We start from the raw sequence: 25,000 nt of genomic DNA, 5'->3' as shown, positions 1-25,000 counted from the left end.
TGGTCTAATAACTCTGACCTAATAACTCTGACCTAATAACTCTGGTCTAATAACTCTAGTCTAATAACTCTAGTCTAATAACTCTGGTCTAATAACTCTAATAACTCTGACCTAATAACTCTGGTCTAATAACTCTGGTCGAATAACTCTGATCTAATAACTCTGATTTTATAACTCTGGTCTAATAACTCTGGTCTGATAACTCTGGTCTAATAACTCTGATCTAATAACTCTGATTTTATAACTCTGGTCTGATAACTCTGGTCTAATAACTCTGATCTTGATATAATAATAATAATAATAATAATAATAATAATAATAATATATTATTATTATTATTATTATTATTATTATATACTGATTTGTACAAGTAAATAAAAAATCAAAGAAATTAAAAAAATATATACATTAAATAAAAAATGAAATAAAATAAGGAAACACCGATACAATTCTAGTATTGATTGACATTTTAGTGAATTTGATTTTGTCTTTTAAAGATTTCGAGAGAAATTCTGACGACATCACATTTTGTTTTATAAATTTGTGCAATGAAACAGTTCTACTCTGCTCAGTGTTGATCCAAAACGTCTCTGAATATTATTACTCTCGAGTTTTACGAAGCTTTTCTGCTGTTACAAAACAAAACTGGATCATTTTTAACCTCAGGCTGTTTGTGTTTAAAAGAAATAAATCACACGAGGAGTGAAAAGTTTGACAACACCCGCTGAGTGAATGTTTTTCTTTTATTTTTTTTTTGTTTACAGCTTTTTTTACGTTTTATATCCACACAGATGACACCGAATTTATGAAACAAGACGTATGGAATTATGTAGTACAGAAAAAAGACTTGGCAAAAAGAAAAAACTTGGGGAAAAAAAAGAAAGAAAGTGAAGTAACTCTTAACTTTTGACCCTCGGTGGAGTGTTTCAGCAGATCCCTCGAAGCCAAAGTTTTGTCATCGGCGTCAGAACAAAAAACTCTGGATCCTCGAAAAAAACTAATCTATAAAACATGAAACTTTCTGTGCCAGTTTTCCCACATTCATCACATCCACGCACGGTGTAAAAGGACACGGATAACCCACTTTCCAAACAGGAAGTGAGCACGGCCGAACTCCGGCTCCACCGACTCTGGCTCCAGTTCACTTTGTATTGAAAAACCGTGGCTCCTCAGTCTGTGTCTGCTGATGTCAGACTCGTCATTTTGGTCTTAAAATGTTCGTATAAACTCGCTCGACGTCATCCTGGGGTTTTTATTTCACTGTTTTGAAAATTAATAAATTAATTCCTGTTCCTGAACGTGGAACGTATTATGGAATTTTGAGCTTTTAAAGCATCAAGCAAAAAAAATGTGAATCAAAATGCCAAATAAATAAAATATATGAGATTGCAATCAAATTATTTATGTAATTAATCATGTAAAATCTCCGTCTATGCTTCTTATTTTTTTGTTCCGCGTTTTTCTCAGTTTTGTTTGATGCTGTTTTTTCTTTGGTTCTGATTCTTCTCGTTGGACTTTTTGGTGCAGTTGTGGCACAGGTGTGACAAGTGGGCGGGGTTTCCATGGTGCATTCCCATTGGTTAATTTCTGTTTGACGGACAGCTGAGCCTGGAGCTCCTGAAGCTGTTGTGGACGTTTCCTGCTGAAGTTTTGGTGCTCAGAGATTTTTCTAATTTTCATCTTTCTCCGGTGGACGATTCTTCCGGAACAACGTGATTCTGTTCAGTGGAAGTTCTAGACAAACGTTTGTCCGTTTCAGTCCATGAAATGTCTGAGCTGTGTGAGCGTAGGTCCACAAACGAGGGCAGCTACATGATGAAGTTCTCAGATGATACTGTCCTCCTCTTTCTCCTGCAGGGAGAAAACTCAGACCACGGCCGAGCTCCACCTGCTTTTATTGAACAGTGTGACAACAACCACCTGGACCTAAATGTAGCTAAAATCAAAGAAATGGTTGTGAACTTCTGGAAAAAAGTCCACAGTCCAATATCTCTGTCCATGGGGAAGTAATAGAAATGTTGGACTCTTACAAGTTGTGACGGGTTCTATCTTAGTGTAATGACGATGGTGTAGTCAGAAGGATGTTTTTTGAGTATTTAATAAGTGTTAACGTTCCCAAATAATAGAGTGCTATACAAAAAAAAATAGTGAAACAACAAAGAAAAAGTATTTACAATATATACACACACCAGCAAAAATATGCTTAAATCCATAGCATGTTACCTTCCTCTTGCAGGTCCAGGTTTAATCTGACTGAGGGAGAGTGGCTCTTTTATCCCCCATGACTCCTCCCCCAAGCCAGTTAACTAAGAAATGTGGGTTTTCACCCTTAAAACCCAAATTATTGATAACAATGAAATAAGGAAAAAAACTGAAAAATATAGTAAATGATATGGCCATATCTCTGCGCCTGTAGCAGCAATAGAAAATGAAAAATGTATATTTTATTATTAACCGTGTTTTTTTGGTGATGACGTCACAATGACGTCAGATGTTAAGGTCCTGCGCACGAAACCGGAAATAGGAAGTGCCGGATCGGTGCTCTGTTTGCCAGTGGGGCGTGAGGACGGGAGATGGATACTGAGGAAAGGTAGATGGAAGACGAAGTTATGGATGTGAAGGATTTGGCAGTGGACTTATGTGCAGCCAAGGTACTGCGGTGGTGAGCGGACGGAAAATATGTAGCGGGGACCGGAGCGGACAGACATCATCTAACATTTGTCATTTTATCGAAAGTTTGCTGACCTTTTCTTTTATTTGTTGGTTTTATGGTTTATCTGTGAAGGACAAGAAGAGTCTGAACCTGAGAGTAAAAGTTTGCAGCAAAATCCGTGGTGTTCAGGTGGAGGATTTGATTTGGAGGATCTGTGTGGAGACATCGGGTCGTCCAAAAGACTAAGGCCACACTGACCCAGACTAACCATGTTCTGCGCTCACAGTTCATGAAAATGTCCTCTTGGCGGCGCTATGTCACCCCACAGCAAAAGACTAACCGTTACGCCAAATCTTTTATTCCTTCTGCCGTAAGGATTTTAAATGGAAAGTGAATTTGCTGTTGTGTCCGTGATGCTCTGAGGTTTGAACGTACAGTGTTTGTCTTTCTTTTTCTGTTATTATTTTTAGATTGTGCACGACCAGAGATGTGTGAACTGAATTGCCCCTTGGGATTAATAAAGTTTTTGATTGGTCCAGTTTGAGTCATTCTTTAAAAGTAAAAACCTGAGTTTGGTTCCTCGCGTGTGTCTGTCTCACGGGTCGAGCTGAAGCTGCAGATTCTCCACAGTGACTTGACTTCCCCACCGCATTATCTCCAATCTTTAATAGTTTAAAAATCCTGTATCTGAAGTATAAATAATAATCTCACAGTTTGGACTTGGATCTAAACTAGAAGTGCAGAGTCTGATCTTTACACATTTAAGGCCCCATTCACACTAGTGTGTATGTGAGTGGTGTTGTTGTGTGTACAGTGTTTATTCACACTAATCTGATTGAAAACGTCTCCAGAGTCTGAACGATCTGGTGCCTCCAGCTCCACGAGTTCATGTTGGTCCAGATGTGACGGGGACTGTGGGACTCCTGAAAACTCTGATACTCTGCTGTAGGAGCTGGAGTCTCGTCCTGATTGGACACGACACTGTGACTCGCTCCTTCTGATTCTCTGGGTTCGTGACATCGTCATGTGACACTGTTGTGGAAAACAGTTTAAACCAGGAGTCTCCAAACCTTTTTCTCCACTGAGCTCCTTTACGAAACAAAAATGGCAGAGCTGTTCATTTCAACAGTCACAAAGAAACTAAGTAAATGTAAGAGCCACAGCGAGCCTTACATGGGGAACAGTTACATGCTTTTAAAACATAAACCATTATCTATTTATCGGTGCACTAAGTCAGGCATCAATGGCAAAAGGCATTTAATTAATACAATTTTACTTATTATCCTCAGTACATAGAATTCAAAACACCCTTGGAGACCCACTTGGAATGGGCTGTAAATAAGTAAGTCATTATTTATATAAGCGCTTTTCACAGACATGTTTGTCACAAAGACATTTTACAGAGCGTTACATTCATCATATAGTATTCATTCACTCTATACCTGCTGATGTAAACTACTGTTGTAGCCACAGCTGCCCTGGGGCAGACTGACAGAAGCACGGCTGCCATGCCAATCGCCGCCATCGGTCCCTCCGAACACCACCATCACTCACACACACACCACTTTTATACGAGGCAATGTGTGTGAAGTGTCTGGCCACTAACACCAGTGCCAATCATTGATCAGTTGTATTTTAACTGACCTTGACTATCAACTGTTTATGGAGCATGTTTTGGGTTGATGGGGGAAATCGGAGCATCCAGAGGAAACCCATCCACACACGGGGACAAATATGCAAACTCCACACAGAAAGGCTCAGGTGACTCGGCTACTGGTAGATCCCTGGTTTAAACAAACCCTAGACAAATGGGAAACAGCGGAGCTAAAACTAATGACACAGACCAGACTCACCTTCAGCAGAACACCCCTCTGTCGCAGAGAGAACACCCCTCTGTCGCAGAGAGAACACCCTCTGTCACAGAGAGAAACCCCTCTGACACATCAGAGAGAACACCCTCTGTCACAGAGAGAGAACACCCCTCTGACACAGAGAGAGAACACCCCTCTGTCGCAGAGAGAGAACACCCCTCTGACACACAGAGAGAACACCCCTCTGTCGCAGAGAGAACACCCCTCTGACACAGAGAGAACACCCCTCTGTCGCAGAGAGAGAACACCCCTCTGACACAGAGAGAACACCCCTCTGTCGCAGAGAGAACACCCCTCTGTCACAGAGAGAACACCCCTCTGACACACAGAGAGAACACCCCTCTGTCACAGAGAGAACACCCTCTGTCGCAGAGAGAAACACCCTCTGACACAGAGAGAACACCCCTCTGTCGCAGAGAGAAACACCCCTCTGTCACAGAGAGAACACCCCTCTGTCACAGAGAGAACACCCCTCTGACACAGAGAGAACACCCCTCTGTCACAGAGAGAACACCCCTCTGACACAGAGAGAACACCCCTCTGTCGCAGAGAGAGAACACCCTCTGACACAGAGAGAACACCCCTCTGTCAGAGAGAACACCCCCTCTGAACAGAGAGAACACCCCTCTGCACACAGAGAGAACACCCTCTGTCACAGAGAGAACACCCCTCTGTCGCAGAGAGAACACCCCTCGAGAGAGAACACCCCTCTGTCGCAGAGAGAACACCCCTCTGACACAGAGAGACACCCTCTGTCACAGAGAGAACACCCCTCTGACACAGAGAGAACACCCCTCTGTCACAGAGAGAACACCCTCTGTCACAGAGAGAACACCCCTCTGTCGCAGAGAGAACACCCCTCTGTCGCAGAGAGAACACCCCTCTGTCAGAGAGAACACCCCTCTGACACAGAGAGAACACCCCTCTGTCGCAGAGAGAACACCCTCTGTCGCAGAGAGAACACCCCTCTGTCGCAGAGAGAACCCCTCTGTCGCAGAGAGAACACCCCTCTGTCAGAGAGAAACACCCCTCTGTCACAGAGAGAACACCCCTCTGACACAGAGAAACACTCTGACACAGAGAGAACTTTAGTCCGACAGAAACTGAACCACATCAGACACAAGGAAACAACTGTTTATTTAAGGCTTAGTTTATGCAAATGAGTCATGTGGTTTTAAGTTAAATTTCTGTAAAACGTAAAGAAATCTGCTCAAAGTTGTGTGGAAAGAGAAAACCTGCGGACACAGAAACGACGTGTCTGGACTCAAATCATTTCTGATACGGTGATTTGTTTCAGTGTAAACGTGACGTAAGAGTCTCAGAGCGAGTGGTTTTACTGTAGACGGAAACAGCCGACGTGCTCATGTGTCCGAGTCCGATATTTGTCCCAAACCGTCCGATCTGTGTCCATAAAGTGACTCCTGGTGGTCGCTTCTGACTTTAACTTTTAATTAAAATCGTGGCATTTTCATCCGTCTGCGTCTTGGACCGGGCTCCTCTCCTCGCCGCTCTTTTCTATTTTCTAATTTTAGCCTTTCATATAAATGTCACTAAAGCTCCTTCACTCTCCTCTCCTCTTCTCTCCGGTATTCAGATCTCTTACCCATAATCCCCCTGTGAGACTCGGGTCCATTTTATATCATAATATCAAACAGCATTGAACTTTCCGCCTCAATAAACGTTATCCGTGACATACAGAACACATTAGGAGAGGATCGACCATCTGCGTCTGCGCCGCTCCTCGTCCTGGAAACGCGCCGCTCTGGTTTTGGGCCGAGCTTTAGTGGCCCTTGTGTTTGTAATTCCCGGCGGGCTCCACATCTCCTCTGCACATTCTCAAACTGGACGCGAGTAATTTAATACGAGAAGAAAGGAGAGATGTTTTGGACTCGTTTGTTGTTGTCATTGTTGCTCTTGTTGAAATTCAAATCTGGGGAGTTTTGTGCGCGGCCGCTTCGCTCATTTACATAAAAAAAGGCAAAATTTTCGTCTAAATCCGGAGCAGATTGGGCGCTCGGCGAGGACCGGGCTGAAAGAGCTGGCGCGGCGGTTTGTGTTGTGATGTTTTTGTAACGTGTGTTGTCATTAAACTTACTCAAAACATGTTAAAGTCTGAGTTTGGACTCATCAGTGCCGAGCGGATCGATGCTTTCAACACACTGATCAGACACAGTTTTATTGTTTCGTGTTGTTATTGCGTCATGATCAGCGTCGAGGAGTAACAGATTACATGTTCCAGAGTTATGTAATCAGAGTACAAATGATGAGTAACTGTATTCAGTTACAGTTACTGTTTCAGTGAGTGGGAATTGGATTACAGTTACTTTGTTGAAATAAATGGATTAAACAGAGGGATTTTCCTGTTTTTGCATTTTTGTCTATTCCCCTTTTTTTTTTTTTTTGTAATTCCACTCATTGCCGGAAACTAAACCAGGACTAAACTAGATCTAAAACCAGGTCTAAAACCAGGTCTAAACCAGGACTAAACCAGGTCTAAAACCAGGTCTAAACCAGGTCTAAAACCAGGTCTAAACCAGGACTAAACCAGGTCTAAAACCAGGTCTAAATCAGGACTAAACCAGGTCTAAAACCAGGTCTAAACTAGATCTAAACCAGGTCTAAACCAGGTTTAAAACCAGGTTTAAACCAGGTCTAAACCAGGTCTAAACCAGGACTAAACCAGGTCTAAAACCAGGTCTAAATCAGGACTAAACCAGGTCTAAAACCAGGTCTAAACTAGATCTAAACCAGGTCTAAACCAGGTTTAAAACCAGGTTTAAACCAGGTCTAAACCAGGTCTAAAACTAGGTCTAAACTAGATCTAAACCAGATCTAAAACCAGGTCTAAACCAGGTCTACACCAGGTCTAAACCAGGTCTAAAACAGGATTTAAAAGGACTAAACCGTGCCGCATGGACTGTGTTTCCTTGTCTTCTGTCAATAATATTTTCTTTTATCAAACAAAACTTCTTATGTGAAGATTTCCTCGTCTTTGTTTCTCTACAGCAAATCAAGTAATCCAAAGTATTCAGATTACATTACTCACTTTAAGTAATTTAATGGATTATGTTACAAACTACATTTTGGTGTGTGTAATCTGTAATCTGTAGGGGATTACATTTTTAAAGTCACCTTCTCAACTCTGCAGAGCGTGAACAGTAGAAATATGAGACATTTTTTCTGTTTTTTGAAGATACTTTTACTTTTGCATTGGTGTTTCTTGTAAAAAAAAAAAAAAGTCTAAATACATAAGATTTTTGTTGCGGTTGCATTTGGACTTACAGATTGTCCACAGGGGGCGCTGCAGTGCGTCTTCTGATCCGCTGAGAGAAGATGTGAATAAAACACTGATGTTGATACTTTGGCTTTAAGTATCTGTCAATCCTCGACACCTGACACCAGAGACAGACTGAAAACAGCATTTATGTCCTTTAAACACAAACAGCAGGAGGTAAAAAGAATCCAAATGTGTTTTGTAATGAAGAGCAGCTTTTTAAAGGTTGTACAGAGGATTTTCCAAGGAAAGTGAAACACAGCGACTGTTTGTCCTTTTTCAAATGTTGCTCATGTGTCACAGCTCCGGCAGCAGAAACGCCTCGTCCTGACGCTGAAATCATGTTCGTTTACAGCCGCTGCGTGTGAGTGAAAGGCTAAACGAATCTCTGTTGATGTTTCCTGTTCAGAAGTAATTTAGCGACCGGCGCGTCAGTCTTTACATCAGGGGTGCTCAATACGTCGATCTCGATCTACCAGTCGATCGCCAAGGTCGTGTGGGTAGATCGCCGTGTCTCGTCTCGGACTCGATCACGTTTGGATTCAGTCTTGTCTCTCACTCGAGGTCTGACACTCAACAAGTGTGATCATATTTCATTACGGTCGCTGCTGTTGGTAATAAACTTGTACCGGGGTGCAGGAGCGTGTCCCCATATGTCTCCTTATGTCCCCACATGTCTCCTTATGTCCCCACAAGTCTGCTTATGTCCCCACATGTCTCCTTATGTCCCCATATGTCTCCTTATGTCCCCACAAGTCTGCTTATGTCCCCACATGTCTCCTTATGTCCCCATATGTCTCCTTATGTCCCCACATGTCTCTTTATGTCCCCATATGTCTCCTTCTGTCCCCACAAGTCTGCTTATGTCCCCACATGTCTCCTTATGTCCCCATATGTCTCCTTATGTCTCCTTATGTCCCCATATGTCTCCTTATGTCCCCACAAGTCTGCTTATGTCCCCACATGTCTCCTTATGTCCCCATATGTCTCCTTATGTCCCCACATGTCTCCTTATGTCCCCACATGTCTCATTATGTCCCCACATGTCTCCTTATGTCACCACATGTCTCCTTATGTCCCCATATGTCTCCTTATGTCCCCATATGTCTCCTTATGTCCCCACATGTCTCCTTATGTCCCCACATGTCTCCTTATGTCCCCACATATCCCCATATGTCTCCTTATGTCCCCACATGTCTCCTTATGTCACCACATGTCGCCTTATGTCACTACATGTCCCCATATGTCTCCTTATGTCCCCACATGTCTCCTTATGTCCCCACATGTCTCCTTATGTCCCCACATGTCTCCTTATGTCCCCACATGTCTCCTTATGTCTCTGGCTCCAGGAGACTCAGATCTAAAGTGTCGATACGGCACATTACAGGAGTTTTAATAAAAGCCACATTTGAAAAGCCTCCAGGTCACAACAGTTTAAAAAGTCTTTCACAGGACATTTCAACAAAAGCAGCTGTAACAACAATTCCATCTGACACAATGTGTGCATCTCCAAACACAAGTGTCCAACATCTATAATAAAACAAAGTGAATATTTGATCTGCACGACTGCGGCTGCTGAGAACTTCTTTTTCCACCTCTCCATCCTCACACGGCCGCTTTTAAAACACTCCGTCCTATTGTAATGAAGTGGATCACAGGCCCCCAGGTCCGGCCACAGCCCCAAGTCCGGGTCCAGCTCCAGCTCCAGGTCCAGGTCCAAGTCCACCTCCGGGTTCATCCACATCTCCATCCGTCTGTCCTCGCCGTCCCAGAGCCTCATCATCTGCTCCATAAACAGGAGCTGTGAGAACTAGGAGCCGGTTTATCAAACTAACCGCAGCTTTTATCGGCCTCTATCTCCCCGGGCCCAGGTCCACGTTCAGCCCGCGGATTTCTGGGGCTATTTTTGAGGTGAAACTCGAAACCCGATCCCTTTATAATCTCAGAGCGGGAGTATTACATCCATATAAAACAATACCATTTGGAAAGCTGGAGCGCCGCTGCAGCTGGGAAGGCTTACAAACTGTAATAATATGCCCCCTCCGTCCAGAGCGGATTCATTAGGCTGCTTTGGAAAATTGCGGTAAAAAGTGCTGACAAATTAGCTGGGTCAGAATGTCAGTGTTTATGCGAGGTCCGGTGGAGAACGCGCACGCACTCTTCACCATAATGAGCGGGAGCATTTCTCCAGACGTTTCTGCGCCATGACGAATGCTCCCACTCGCTGTTTAGAAGGAAAAATAATATTAGCATAAACCCGCGGTGCCTGTCGCTGATGCTGCCTCTGCCGATACGATCTGCGGGGCTGGAGGAGGTCGCCGAGTCGGGCAATTTTGTCGTTTCTGACCCCGAGACCCTTAAAAGTAGACGAGAGCTGCGAAGTCGAACAGATGCACTGGTCGAGCTGAGAAGAGACGTTCAGATCCTACGCTTTTTCTTCTCTTTCTTACTCTAAAGCTTCTTCTCAAATGTTTTTTTTTTTTTTTTTTTTGTACTAGAATAAAGTATAATTGCTCATCCACTACCACTGTTGGGAAAGTTACTTTAAAACTGTGTTGTTTATTACTTATTACTGTCATTTCAAAGTAATTTGTTACATTACAATATTACTGTATTTAAAATGTAAAACATTACATTACTATTGCATTACTTTAAGTTACTCTCACCAAAATAACTGTGAAGATGTTGAACTATTGTGCCGTATATGGACTGAACCAGGATTAAACCAGGTCTAAACCAGGTCTAAACCAGGACTAAACCAGGACTAAACCAGAACTGAACTAGGACTGAACCAGAACTAAACCAGGACTAACCTCTGACTGATTCCAGGACTGAAGAGGAGAACTAAACCAGGACTGAACTAGGACTGAACCAGGACTAAACCAGGACTTAGAGTCAGTCAGGACGCAGCGGGAGGAACACAATATGTGTTTATACACTGTAAAAACAAAAAGCATGCGAAATTGCACACAAAAAAATCTGCGAAACAGCGAGACCGCGAAAGGTGAAAGCGCGATGGGGCGAGCGAGGGACGATTGTAAACCAGGTCTAAACCAGAACTGACCCAGGTCTAAACCAGGTCTAAACAGCGTAGAGTTCTGGGTCGGTCCTTTCGCCCGCGGTTACCTGAAGGTCTACGCGGCCGCGTCTCCGGCGTTTCACTGCTGCTGATATCGCGGTGACTTTAGCGAATTTCTACGCAGAAAAACCCACCACTTCAATCCATGTTAAAAAAGTATTGTAACGCGCGTTATTCACATTTTTACCGAGTAAAATATTAAAATGTTTTCCCCTGTAATGCCTTACATTACTGCGTTACAGCAAAAAGCAATGCATTACAGTAATTCGTTACTTTTATAATGCGTTACTCCCAACACTGTCCACTACAGTAGTTGGCAGTAAAGTGTCAGGTTTTTTGCAGCGAGCAGGAAATATGAAGTGCAGAACCTCAAGAGACACGATGAAAAAATACTGAACAGATGAAAGGAAAGGTGACTACGGTGGGAAACGAGGAAAGACCAGTGTGTTTACTGTGTCAAAAAGTGTTGGCAGTGGACAACATGAAGACAAATAAAATTAAACAGGGTTTTTACGGTCATGGAAATCCTGGAAAAGTCATGGAATTTTTGTGTCTCTTTCCCACAGCTCCAGTGTTCTGTTCAGGTCTCATGAGTCTGTTGTGATTATTTGTGAACGTCTGAGTCTTTTGTTTAAAAAAGACGAAAATAAATAAATGCACTGACAGGATTTAGAATGTTCAAAAACTATAATCACAGGTGAGTGGAAAGATTTAACATTTCAGATTTAGTCTGATCAGTTCTACACATGTAGGCAGAGGTTGGAGACTTGCAAATCGTGACTTGGACTCGAGTCAGAACTGAGTCACTATTTTTAGGACTTGAGACTTGAATAAATGATGATAAAATGATAAAATGGAGTAAGACTTGGGACTTGACTCGGACTTAAGGCCTGTGAATTGATAAGACTTGCAAAGCACTTTTAAATAACTGAATTTGGGATGAATGATTCACATTTTCTTCACAAGAAAGGACTTCACGCTTCGTCCTGATGATCATGTGTGTCAATATTTATTCTTAGTCATCTTCAACTCCATCAACACATTGAAGCACCGTGAAAACTAAAATAAAGACAGACACAGAAAAAGGCTTAGGTTTACATATTTACCTTCAAATGAATGCAGAATTAAAAACAACATTTACTGTGTTTGCCTGTACATTAAGTAGCGTGTCTTTTATTTCATTGTCTTTCTTTCACATGTTTCTGTGTTTCTTTCTATCGTCTTTTCTCTCTTTTTCGCGGCTACTATACTTCTCATTCTTGTTTACTTCCGGCTCAAGGTAAAAGGTCGCAGAACTTAAAAGGTAAATATTTTCACAAATAAAATATTAAAATTAATAACTGTGGTGCTCTGACACATCTTAAATATTTGAACAAATAAAATTATAATTTTCTCACTTACTACCATGAAAACAAATACACTGGCATTATCGTCAGCTACACTATAAATACTCATATATAAACTTTATTAGTACAATTTATCTTAAACATCACATACATTAAAAAAAAATCTGAGCTGTATTTATTGCTTTTTTGGTTTATAGACTTGAAATGACTTGAAGCTCCAACGTAGACGGCTTGGACTTGACTTGGACTTATGAACTAGTGACTTAAGACTCACCTTGGACTTACCTGTATTTGACTTAGGACTTGACTCGGACTTGAGGTCAAAGACTTGAGATTTACTTGAGACTTGCAAAACAATGAACTGGTCTGACCTCTGCATGGAGGTGTCGTAAAGTCATGGAAAATTCACTTTAGCTCATGAAAAAGTCATGGAAAATAAATATTTTTTTTGTGAAAAAGAGCGGGAACTCTGATTAAGACGTCACACCCCTGACGCTGACACTGATAAGACGTGTGAGTTTTTTTCACTGAGTGTGTTTACATGCACATCAATAACCCGGTTATTCTCCATATCTCGGTTCTGTCAGTGTTCGTGTTACTGTGTTTACATGTTCACTGAGAAACCGGGACACTCATATCCACATGTACATGATCAAATGGAGTGTCCCGGTTTCTTGACATAATCTTACAAATGCACAAGCGCAAAAATGAACTTAAATCGATTTAATAAACCAGGAAAAATACAAACCGTGAGCTCCTTTAGCATAAGAAGCTAAGGAGCTACGAGATCTCCCACAATCCACTGTGCAGATTCTTCATTCAAATCTTCTGCATAAATAAACTCAACTTTACAACATATAAACCATAAACACTATAGACACATCAGCCCGTTTGATCAGATCATTCAGCTCTGATCACATTTGTTTATGTTTTACAGAAACGAAACTTAAGACCGTTTGGCTAATTAGCATAAACTGTTAGCGGCGATAAAAACAACTCGCTCCTTGTGCCGCTGATGTGATCAGTTTCTTTTGGACTAAATGACACGACTCTGTGGATTATGTGTGTTATTTCTGTGACAGAAGAGGTGCTGATGATGGTGAGTCTGTTCTGTGTGTGTGTGTTGTATAGGAGATAGTTCATGTTTTAGCTTTTCAGCGTCACACGAGTGCAGGTCGTACGAGTGCAGGTCGTACGAGTGCAGTGCAGATGTACGTGTGCAGGTTTGTGCAGGTTTAGCGCAGCTCTTAATTTTACAGTCATTTCACTCGTTTGGTCACTTTATTTATGTTGGTCAATTTATTTATGTCACTACTGTTGTGGTGAAAGGCTGGAAAGTGTCTTTTGGACGCATGTGACTCAACTTTATGTTGCAGTAACCGGGATACTGCGTTTACATGCCACAAGTATCCCGGTTACTATTGGAATAAACCAGCTACAGTAACCCGGTTTCTAATAACCGGGACACTGCCATAACCGGGTTACTGCGTTTACATGCACCATCAAGAAACCGGGATACTCAAAAAACCCGATCATAACCGGGTTACTGATGTGCATGTAAACACACTCACTGAAAACATCCTGAATATCACCAACAATCCTCCCGCTTCGTGAAGGCTGCTTCAGTAACGCTGCTCTGAAGTGTCGTTTAAGTTGACGTCCCAAATATCAGAGGAGCTGATTCTGCTGTTTCTGTCAGGCCTGATAACGAAAGTGCCTCGAACTATAACCCAGACATGATCTTTAAAAACGAGGAGGACACGGGAGCGGACGCCTCGAGACCCACAGCGCCTCTACATCACCAGACAAAAGTCCAAACACACTTTTTCACGTGTTTCTTGTTTATTTCTAGGATTATTCACACGGTAGATTCTCACTGAAGCAGCAAAACTCTGAACGACACGTGGAGCGAACAGAAAATAAACTCCAAAAACCTGTTTTAGATTTTTTTTAAATTAAAAACAGCCTGTACATTTTCTTTGATCACTGCTTTGCACTTTTGGCATTTGCTGACCCTGAGGCACAGCTGCGAAGAGAAAACCATTTCAGGGACTTCATCATAAAGCCGAGTGAGAAGGACGAGTTTGAGCCGCGCACAAAGAACACGGTTTAAGTTTATTTATGAAAACCGGGACAGTGCACACTGAGCGACGTGTTAGTGCAGCTGTAAACGCGCCAGAGTTTGACGTGTTGGATCATTTTCATCTGTCGTCTCATCAGCAGCACGAAGGAGAGACAAAAACAGGACTGATGCTCAAAAACATTCAGCCGATCACACATGACAGAGACATTAAGATCAGTGAATATGACTGTAAACACACGACAAAAACACAGCACACACTTTACAGACAAAAGACTTAAATCCATGTCGTTCTATAAAACCAAAAATAAGAAAACGAAAAAACAACAGTTTTCTTCATTATTTGTCTCCAAAACCAAAATGAAAAAACAGATAACGATTCGTTGTTTCAGTTTTTCAATTTTGTGTTAAAATGAAAAATGGAAAAAACAGATAATGACCGTTTCCCGTTTACGTGACTTCTGTGACTGCGATGCTGAACTTCTGCACTGCATACGGACTGAACCAGGACTGATCCAGGTCCGGGACCAGAGCGGGACCAGGGCAGGACCAGGGCAGGACCAGAGCGGGACCAGAGCGGGACCAGGGTGGATTCCGAGCTTTGACTCCGAGCCTCAGCTTCGAGCTCCGGCCTGCTGTGAGCTCTGAGCCTCCAGTCTGGTCCCGGTCTGGTCCTTAACAGCTTGGATGAGTTGAGAAACCAGTGTTGGAGCGTGGATTTCACACTCAGGTCTTCAGTCGTGTCCGTCTGAAACAATCCACTCCTCAAGAACTATTTTATGGTGATAAAAGGCTCTTATTCTACAGAAACACAGAATAAAGAGCTGTGGAGATTCAGATTCAGACTGATATTTCTAGTACTGACCTGCGACATGAGGAACCAGGACTGACCCAGGACATAAACAGGTCTAAACCGGGACTAAATCAGAACTAAAACAGGATGAGTGTCAGAACGGCCCGGAGGTGTGCATGTGTAGACTGTCGTGTGACCGCAGGCGAAAGGACCATTGCAGAGCTCTGTGCAGCCGTCCCCCGATCGCACTCTGTGGACACCCTGCTTCTCCGCGGGCTTGGGGTTCTCAAGATTAGTCCTGGTTTAGTCCTAGTTTTGTCCTGGTTTAGTCTTGGTTTAGTGCTGATTAAATCCTGGTTTAGACCTGGTTTAGTCCTGATTTTCTTTCTGTCCAGTCACGGGTCTGAACTCGGTGTCGTTGTCGTTCTCTGTTAAAGTTCCTGGTGACACCAACTCAAAATCTGATTGGTTGAAGCGACAGTTTCATGGACATTTGTTTTGTGTTCGAGTTCCTGCAGAACGACTTGTGAAGGACTCAGACGTCTGTGACTTTGACTCTGCCCGGCAACAAGTGACAGCTGAAATGTGATTGGTCAAATGCTTTAATATGAAAATCCATGTGTGGAAGCAGCACAAACATCGGAAAAACTCTAAAAGGACGAGGACAGAACCTTTGGAATGATTTAATAATAATATAATTAACATCAGTCTGTCTGCAGGTTGAAGCCTCTGCTTCTGTTACATTCTCAGTTTTACCCTTGTTTGGTTCTTCGCGTCCGTCCTCCTGGTCGCGTCCTGGAGCTGGTCTCTTGTCTCTCGTGTCTCTGAGTTTGGCCCCACACGTTTTGGGCCGATTGTTTTCAGAAGGTAATGAAAGCGTTCACTGCGCGGTGAATCGGTGCATGTGTGCGTCTGCGGCGTTTATGGAGTTTGGGGAGAGTTGCGGCGGTGATGTGAACGTTCCGTGTGTCAGCGGGGGGCGGGGCCCTCACAGGTTAACAGGCCCTGGTAATGGCCGTACGTGGTAAAACATAATGAGTGTGAGGATGTGGGCGAGATGTGCCCCCTGGCTCTGCAGTCTGGACCACGTCTCACAGAGAAAACACACACACACACACACACACACACACACACACATACACACATACACACAGAGTACACACACACACACACAGAATACACACACACACACACACACACACACAGAATACACACACACACACACACACACACACACACACAGAGTACACACACACACACACAGAATACACACACACACACACAGAATACACACACACACACACACACACATACACACAGAGTACACACACACACACACATACACACACACACATACACACAGAGTATACACACACACACAGAATACACAGACACACACACAGAATACACACACACACACACATACACACACACACACACACAGAACACACACACACACACACACACACACACATACACACACACATACACACACACAGAGTATACACACACACACATACACACAGAGTACACACACACACACACACACACACACACAGACACACTACACACACACACACACACACACGAATACACACACACACAGAGTACACACACACACACACAGAATACACACACACACACACACACAGAATACACACACACACATACACACAACACACAGATACACACACACACACATACACACATACACACAGAGTACACACACACACACACACACACACACAAACACACACGAATACACACACACACACAGAATACACACACACACACAGAGTATACACACACACACACACACACACACACAGAATACACACACACACACACACACAGAATACACACACACACACACAGAGTTATACACACACACACACACACAGTACACTACACACACACATACACACACACACACACAACACACAGAATACACACACACACACAGAGTATACACACACACACACATACACACACACACACAGAATACACACACACACACAGAATACACACACACACACAGGAGGCTTCACATGTGAACACAACTTCTACTCTAAATCTGCACTGTGTAACTTTTCCTGTGGAGGGTTCGCTTGTGTCTAGGCCTGTAACGATAACAGATTTTTCTAGACGATTATTTCACTGAGAAATGATTGCAACAATAATAATAAACGATAATAATATTGACATTTTGAGACTAATTTCAACTAATAAATGACTATGGAATAAAAATGCAGCATTGCGGGTTCGTTTTCATCTCACACACAGCGGCGGTTCTGCACTCGGGCTGCGTGCATCTGCTGTGCTGAACAAGTAATCCGTCCGTACATCTATGCAGACACATTGGTTCATTACGTACGTCATTGCTCTGCCTGGAATGTTCCACACTGTGACATTAAACAGCTCTACTTTACATTTATTCAATTACAGGTGGATTTCCAGCTCAAAAACACCTCAAAAAACATTCAAAACATTGAAAGACATTGGTCTGGTTTGGTCTCTGTGAAGTTAGTTTTAACGCCGTACTGTGGAACATTCCAGACCAAGCGATAACATCTCCATCACAGAAAAGTTACACAATGAGGCTTTAAATGTGTCTTTTGGACTGAAAATAGAATCAGTTGCTTTCAGTTTACGTCTGATGTTCTCTTGATGCTCGTCCTGTTGAGCAGCAGTGACTCATTAGAGACTTTAACCCTTGGAGGTCACAGTGAGTGGAGGTGGTCGTGGTGGTTCAGATTGTCATTCTGCCCCGGGGCAGCTGTGGCTTGAGAAGTCATTCGAGGAAACTGAAAGGAGCTTTAGAATTCAAGAGATAAAATCAGACCTGTTCTGTAAAGTCTTTTCAGAGTTCTTCTCCAGGTTTTAGTCGTTTCTTTTCATTGACCTTCTGAAGTTTTATTTGGAGTGATTCATGTTTGAGGAAGTTTTAATCTCTTCTTTTTAAAACACCATTTTGTCGCTCTCCCCCGTCTTCAGCTCCAACAGTACAAACAAACTGTGAAGTCTGCTCTTCCTTCTCCAGTCTGATCTTCTTCATGGGTGATACTTTTAGGTTTGTGCAGCATTGTGTCGTCATTTTGGTCCAAATGTAAAAAAAAAAAAATAAAAATGCTCTGCTCTAGTGTGACGTACAACAGAATGAGGGACCACAGCCTGGATTAGTCCTGGTTTAGTCCTGGATTAATCCTGATTTAGTCTTGGTTTAGTCCTGGTTTAGTCCCCAGTCCAGTCCTGGTTTAGTCCAGTCTGGGTCCTGGTTTAGTCCAGACTCCACCGGGTCTGGAGTGACAGAATAATGCTCTGTAAAGCGTCTTTGTGACAAATGTCGGTGAAAAGCTCTATAGAAATAAAAACTTACTCGTTGTCATGATGTTTGTGGTCCAGCTCCATTGGACTCCACAGTTTTCCAACGTTGAAGTTGTCGCATTTGCAGTGTCGGGGAGTAACAGATTACATGTACCAGCGTTAAGTAATCAGAGTACAAATGATGAGTAACTGTATTCAGTTACACTTACTATTTCAGTGAGTGGTAATTGGATTACAGTTACTTTGTTGAAATAAATGGATTACACAGAGGGATTTTACTGTTTTCACATTTCGGGCTAAATCCCCCTTTTTTTTTTTTTCACGGTATTCCACTCATTGCCGGACAGTGAAACAGGTCCAAACCAGGTCTAAACCAGGTCTGAACCAGGTCTAAAACCAGGTCTAAACCAGGTCTAAACCAGGTCTAAAACCAGGTCTAAACCAGGTCTAAACCAGGTCTAAACCAGGTCTAAACCAGGTCTATCTAAACCAGGTCTATTTAACAGGACTAAATCCTGCCGTGTGGACGTGTTTCTTCTTCTTCTATCAGTAATATTTTTAATTTGGTTCAGTAAAGTCTGTTTTTTTTTTATTTTCTTTTATCAGACAAAACTTCTTATGTGAAGATTTCCTCGTCTTTGCTTCTCCACAGCAAATCAAGTAATCCAAAGTATTCAGATTACATTACTCACTTTAAGTAATTTAATGGATTAAGTTACAAACTACATTTTGGGGTCTGTAATCTGTGATCTGCAGGGGATTACATTTTAAAAGTCCAAACACTGCGCATTTGTTTCTTTATGAAGTCGTTTTAGATCAATATTGAGATTTAAAATGTCGCAATTAGAACCGAATAATCCACAGGGTCAGAGGTCAGAGCTGTAGAGACACAGAAACACTCCAGGTCGGTTTAAACGATGGGAAATGGCGTCTGCGCTGGAGTCTGGTTTTGGGGGAATTCTTTGACTTTTTAAATAGAAATATTCTGCGTCTATTGAAGGTTAAGAGTCTTGCCCAAGCGCAGTTGCCAGCTGGAGTCCGACTGCCAACCTTAAAGTGCGCTGACGGCATCGATGGCAGAAGCGCGGAGCTGTCACACACTCACTCCGTCCGCGCGTCACGATGAGTCCAGGTTATCGGCGCGGAGCCTCGTCTGTGGAAACATGACTTCAGAGGATCCTCCGGCAGCACATAAATAACCGAGGGAAAGTGCAGAATCCTCGGAATCGGCCAAACGATCTCCCCGCGCTCTGAAAGTCCCGCCGCGCCATCCATCTGCGGCGGCGCTCGGTGGAAACGGGACGAGGCGCCGGGAACTAGTGTCAGAAAAGTGAAGTCAGTCTAAAGGTCATAATATTAAAATCCTTTATTTATCGCGCAACGAGTACGATTAAAGGTTGTATGGAGGATTTTTTTTTAGTTTCAAACTGTCAGTCAAAGATTAAAATACCATTACAGAGACGCAGCAGCTTTGTAATTATGATGACCAAAAAAAAAAAGAACGAAAATCTATCAACTGTGGACGTGTTGAGGCCAGATAAACATCAGCCAATAGAAAACGAGGCTCCCTCATTTTCTATTGGCTGTTGGGTTGTCAATCAAACTCCCTAGTATAACTGACTCGTCGGAGCGCGGGGATCACGTGGTTTACGCAGCGGTTCTTAGAGGCTTTTTCAAACTGTCGCTTCCTCGCATTTCGCACAAATTTTGTCGCGACCGCGGACGAGAATCCACGACCGGTTCGCCGCAAAAGAAAGTCCGTTTTTGAGGTCGCTGAAAGAAGAAGAGAAGTGGAAAAGGAGCAAAGCCAAACTGAGGTGATTCTTGGAGATCTCGTCCAGCGATGGCGCGACCGAAGCAGACGAAGGGTCTAAAAACTGACGCGTCGGTCGCTGAATTACTTCTAGACAGGAAACTTCAACAGTGATTCTGAACGCGCAGAAGGACTGTCTGTATTTCTCTTCCCTTAAAAAAATCCTCTATACAACCTTTAAAACACCAAAAACTCCATTCTTATTTACCGAGCCGTTTCCATGGGGATGTGGGTCAGTCCTCACATTAAAGATGCATTATGTCACTTTTCTGGGAGAGAACCTGACACCTGCTTGGCTCCTTCAAGATGCAATTTTTTCCCTGAAACATAAATGCACATAATAATAGAAGAGGCCCGACTGATGTATCGTTTGGTCGATATTATCACCTGATATGTGCACTTTGAGACATATCGGCCAAAATCTGGTCAATCTTGGCCGATAGTCGTCGTGGGCAGGTTATAACTCGTTTTGAAGCTCAGACTCTCTATTACGTCAATTTAATCCAATTTACAAACAGATAAATGTCCTCATATGTGACACAGCATCAGTATTTATCAGAGGAGTCATTTGTCGCCTGAACACTCTCCAGGCTGGCGTCACCTACTGCCTCAGTTTCATTTCTCAGGTCAGGAATCAGAATACACTAGATGATTCGCAAAAAGTTTCATCATCTCGTTTTCTCGGGGGGGGTCCTCATAATTACAACAACAAAAGACAGAAACAGTAGAGCAGAAAGTCAGATACACACATTTCAATAAACGTCAAAACAACAAACACACCACACAACACACACACACACACACACACACACACACACACATGCACACACACACACACACACACACACACACACACACACACACACACACACACACACATACACACACACACACACTGCACACTCACACACACACACATGCACACACACACACATGCACACACACACACATTTGACTGTTAGATACATAGTCAAATTTGAACAAAAACTAAGACAAAGTTCAAAGATCATCACAAAATAGAACAAGACGAATGACAAAATTCACCAAAATGATCAAAAACACTTCCACGTTTCTGTAAATATCGAACCAGAGCATTTTTAAATGAAGTGACAAAAGTTAAAGCACAAATCGATGGGATTGATTGTTCCAGTCAGATAGAGCTTTATATTTAAATTAGTGTTTTTTGTTTTGTTTTTTGACTCTTGACAAAAAAATCTCTGATCTGCGTGATGTGAACTGTAAGAGGATCTGAATGGAATTAAATCCTGTTTGAAATCTTCAGGAAAACTGAGGTTAAAGAGAAATAATAAGGAGTGAAGTGGAGGTCGGGAGGACACAGGGAGCAGGAGCAGGACAGTTGACAAAGTTCAAACATCAGCTCCAAATGAGGCGTGTCTCAGGTTCAAGAATGTGGAGCAGCGTAGAAATCAGCTCTGTCCCGTCCCAGAGGACAAAGGACGTAGGACAGAGGACAGAGGACGCAGGAATGTGACAAAGCAGAGCGAGTGTGTGTGTGTCTCTGTGTGTGTGTTTGTGTGTGTGTGTCAGATCTGGCAGGTGGACAGGTGAGCACAAAAGGCCCCATTGTGGCGCTTTAATCAGACAGGTGTGCACCCTGCTCACCCCTGCCGCACCCGTCCCCTGTCACTGGGCTGTGTCACATCTACTGTAACTGTAGGAACTATTGAGTCTAAAATGATGCAGAGTCGGACTCACAAAGAGCTCGCTGTTTGATTCATAACAAAAGGACGAGGAGGAGGAGGAGGAGGAGGAAGGTCAGGGCGCTCGCTCTGCTTCAGCTTCAGCTTCAACCTACTTCAGTCGGTGCAAATTTAGTTAAAGCACATTTAAAGTCATAATACAGAGTGTCTCGAAAACTGTGACATCATTTTAAAAGCAATTATCTTGAAAACTGCAAAGTCCAGTTCAGTGAAATTCAACAGTTTCTTATGGGAATGAAAAATGTGACTTCTTGGGACTTCGTAAAAGTTTTTCACGAACTTGGCAAGGCAAGTTTATTTGTATAGCACAAATTCAAAGTGCTTTACAGAATAAGAAATACATTAAAATCATAATAAAAACAAATCAAAAACATAAATAATCATAAAGATTAAAATTAAAAAAGAGAGACATAAATTAGAGAGAAAAGTGCAGAATGAAAACCTTTCAGTCATATGCACAGACAAACAGAAATAGTCCAATGAGATTCATTTGGTCGTCCAATATTCTATGTTATTAGGTTCTTTTTTTCAGACCTAGAGTTTTGTTTCATACCTGACAGTTTCAACTGTTCACTAGTGTCTTCCTCAGGGTCACGTGATGTTGCTGTGACGTGTCTGGTCAAAAAAAAGGAGCACAGGCATGGTGACATGACCATACATCAGGGGCATAACAGAAAAAGTACAGAGGGCAATGAAAAAACACAATATCAACACACCAGTGAAACCGAACAGAAAACTCAGACAACAACTCGTCCACCCGAAAGACAAAATAGAACCGGAGCATAAATGTAATGTAATATACAAAACACCCTGCATGTCCTGCAATAAAACACACATCGGGGAAACAGGGAGGACGTTCAGTCCACGAAAAAAGGAACATAGAACAGAATGTGAGAAGGAAACAGTGAAGATGAAACACGAGCAACAAAACACAAAGCAGAACAGGAACAACTCAAATCGGCCGTTTCTGACCAGTGTAAAAGAGAAAAACCACGTTATGAACTGGGACGGAGCAAACATCACTGGGACAGAGGAAAACAAACATCGCCGCTGGATTAAACCGGGACGAGGGGCTTTTTTACTCTTACACACCTGGGATTCTGTCCTGAGGAAGTGGGACTGCAGGTGGCGCTGTCGTCCTGCCTCCACCGGTAGAAAGACAGAGACAAAACCTGTTTAAATCAGCTGATCAGACACGTCACAGCAACATCATGTGACTCTCAGGAAGACGCTAGTGAGCAGTCGAAACTGTCAGGTATGAAATAACACTCTAGGTCTGAAAAAAAGAACCTAATAACGTCAAACAGAAATGTTTTGAGTCTGGATTTAAACAGCGTCACAGAAGAGTCTGTCTCACATGTTCAGACTGTTCCAGGTTTTAGCTGCATGAACCTGAAACTCTGACTCCCCTTGTTTAGTCGTGACTCTGGCACCAGCAGGAGTTGGTCCCTGAGCTCCTCAGAGTGTGAGATGTTCATATGACACTAACATGTCACAGATGGACTTTGGTGCTCGGCCATGGAGACACTTGTACAAACAGAGACACTTTAAAGTCTCTGAGCCACAGGAGCCAGAGCAGAGACCTGAGACCAGGACTTATGTGCTCGTACTTCCTAGTTCGAGTCAGGACCCGAGCTGCAGCGTTCTGGATGTTCTGGATGTTCTGGATGTTGTGGATGTTGTGGATGTTGTGGATGTTGTGGATGTTCTGGATGTTGTGGATGTTGTTGTGGATGTTGTGGATGTTCTGGATGTTGTGGATGTTGTGGATGTTCTGGATGTTGTGGATGTTGTGGATGTTCTGGATGTTCTGGATGTTGTGGATGTTGTGATGTCTGGATGTTGTGGATGTTGTGGATGTTCTGGATGTTCTGGATGTTCTGGATGTTGTGGATGTTCTGGATGTTGTGGATGTTGTGGATGTTGTGGATGTTCTGGATGTTCTGGATGTTGTGGATGTTGTTGGATGTGGATGTTCTGGATGTTGTGGATGTTGTGGATGTTCTGGATGTTGTGGATGTTCTGGATGTTGTGGATGTTCTGGATGTTCTGGATGTTGTGGATGTTGTGGATGTTGTGGATGTTGTGGATGTTGTGGATGTTCTGGATGTTGTGGATGTTGTGGATGTTCTGGATGTTGTGGATGTTGTGCTGGATGTTCTGGATGGATGTTGTGGATTCTGGATGTTCTGGATGTTCTGGATGTTGTGGATGTTCTGGATGTTGTGGATGTTGTGGATGTTCTGGATGTTCTGGATGTTGTGGATGTTGTGGATGTTGTGGATGTTGTGGATGTTCTGGATGTTGTGGATGTTCTGGATGGATGTTCTGGATGTTTCTGGATGTTGTGGATGTTGTGGATGTTGTGGATGTTGGATGTTCTGGATGTTGTGGATGTTCTGGATGTGGGATGTTGGATGTTGTGGATGTTGTGGATGTTGTGGATGTTGTGGATGTTGTGGATGTTGTGGATGTCTGGATGTTGCTGGATGTTGGATGGATGTTGGATGTCGTGGATGTTGTGGATGTTGTGGATGTTCTGGATGTTGTGGATGTTGTGGATGTTCTGGATGTTGTGGATGTTGTGGATGTTCTGGATGTTTGTGGATGTTGTGGATGTTGGATGTTGTGGATGTTGTGGATGTTCTGGATGTTGTGTGGATGTTGTGCTGTGTTGTGGATGTGGGATGTTCTGGATGTTGTGATGATGTTCTGTGTTCTGGATGTTCTGCTGCGTCTCACAGCTCGTTTGGAGAGACCAGTGAGCAGAACATTACAGTATCTACCTACTGGAGACAAACACATGGATAAGTTTCTCCAAGTCTGATTTAGACAGTAAACCTTTGATTTTTGCTCTGTTTTTTAGATGGTAAAAGGCTGCAGATGTTATTGATTTGATGTGGCTGTTAAAGTTCAAGTCTGAGTCCATTATTACCCCGAGATTTCTTGCCTGATTTGAAGGTTTTAGAGAGAGAGACTGGAGGTGACTTGCTTCTGATGTTGATGATGGTCTAGATCAGGGCTGTCAAACATCCGGCCCAAGACC

This window comes from Boleophthalmus pectinirostris, unplaced genomic scaffold (assembly GCF_026225935.1).
Source record: "Boleophthalmus pectinirostris isolate CB_2022bp ecotype Guang Dong unplaced genomic scaffold, ASM2622593v1 HiC_scaffold_2, whole genome shotgun sequence".
Lineage (NCBI taxonomy): Eukaryota > Metazoa > Chordata > Actinopteri > Gobiiformes > Gobiidae > Boleophthalmus > Boleophthalmus pectinirostris.
This window is presented reverse-complemented; position numbering follows the sequence as displayed.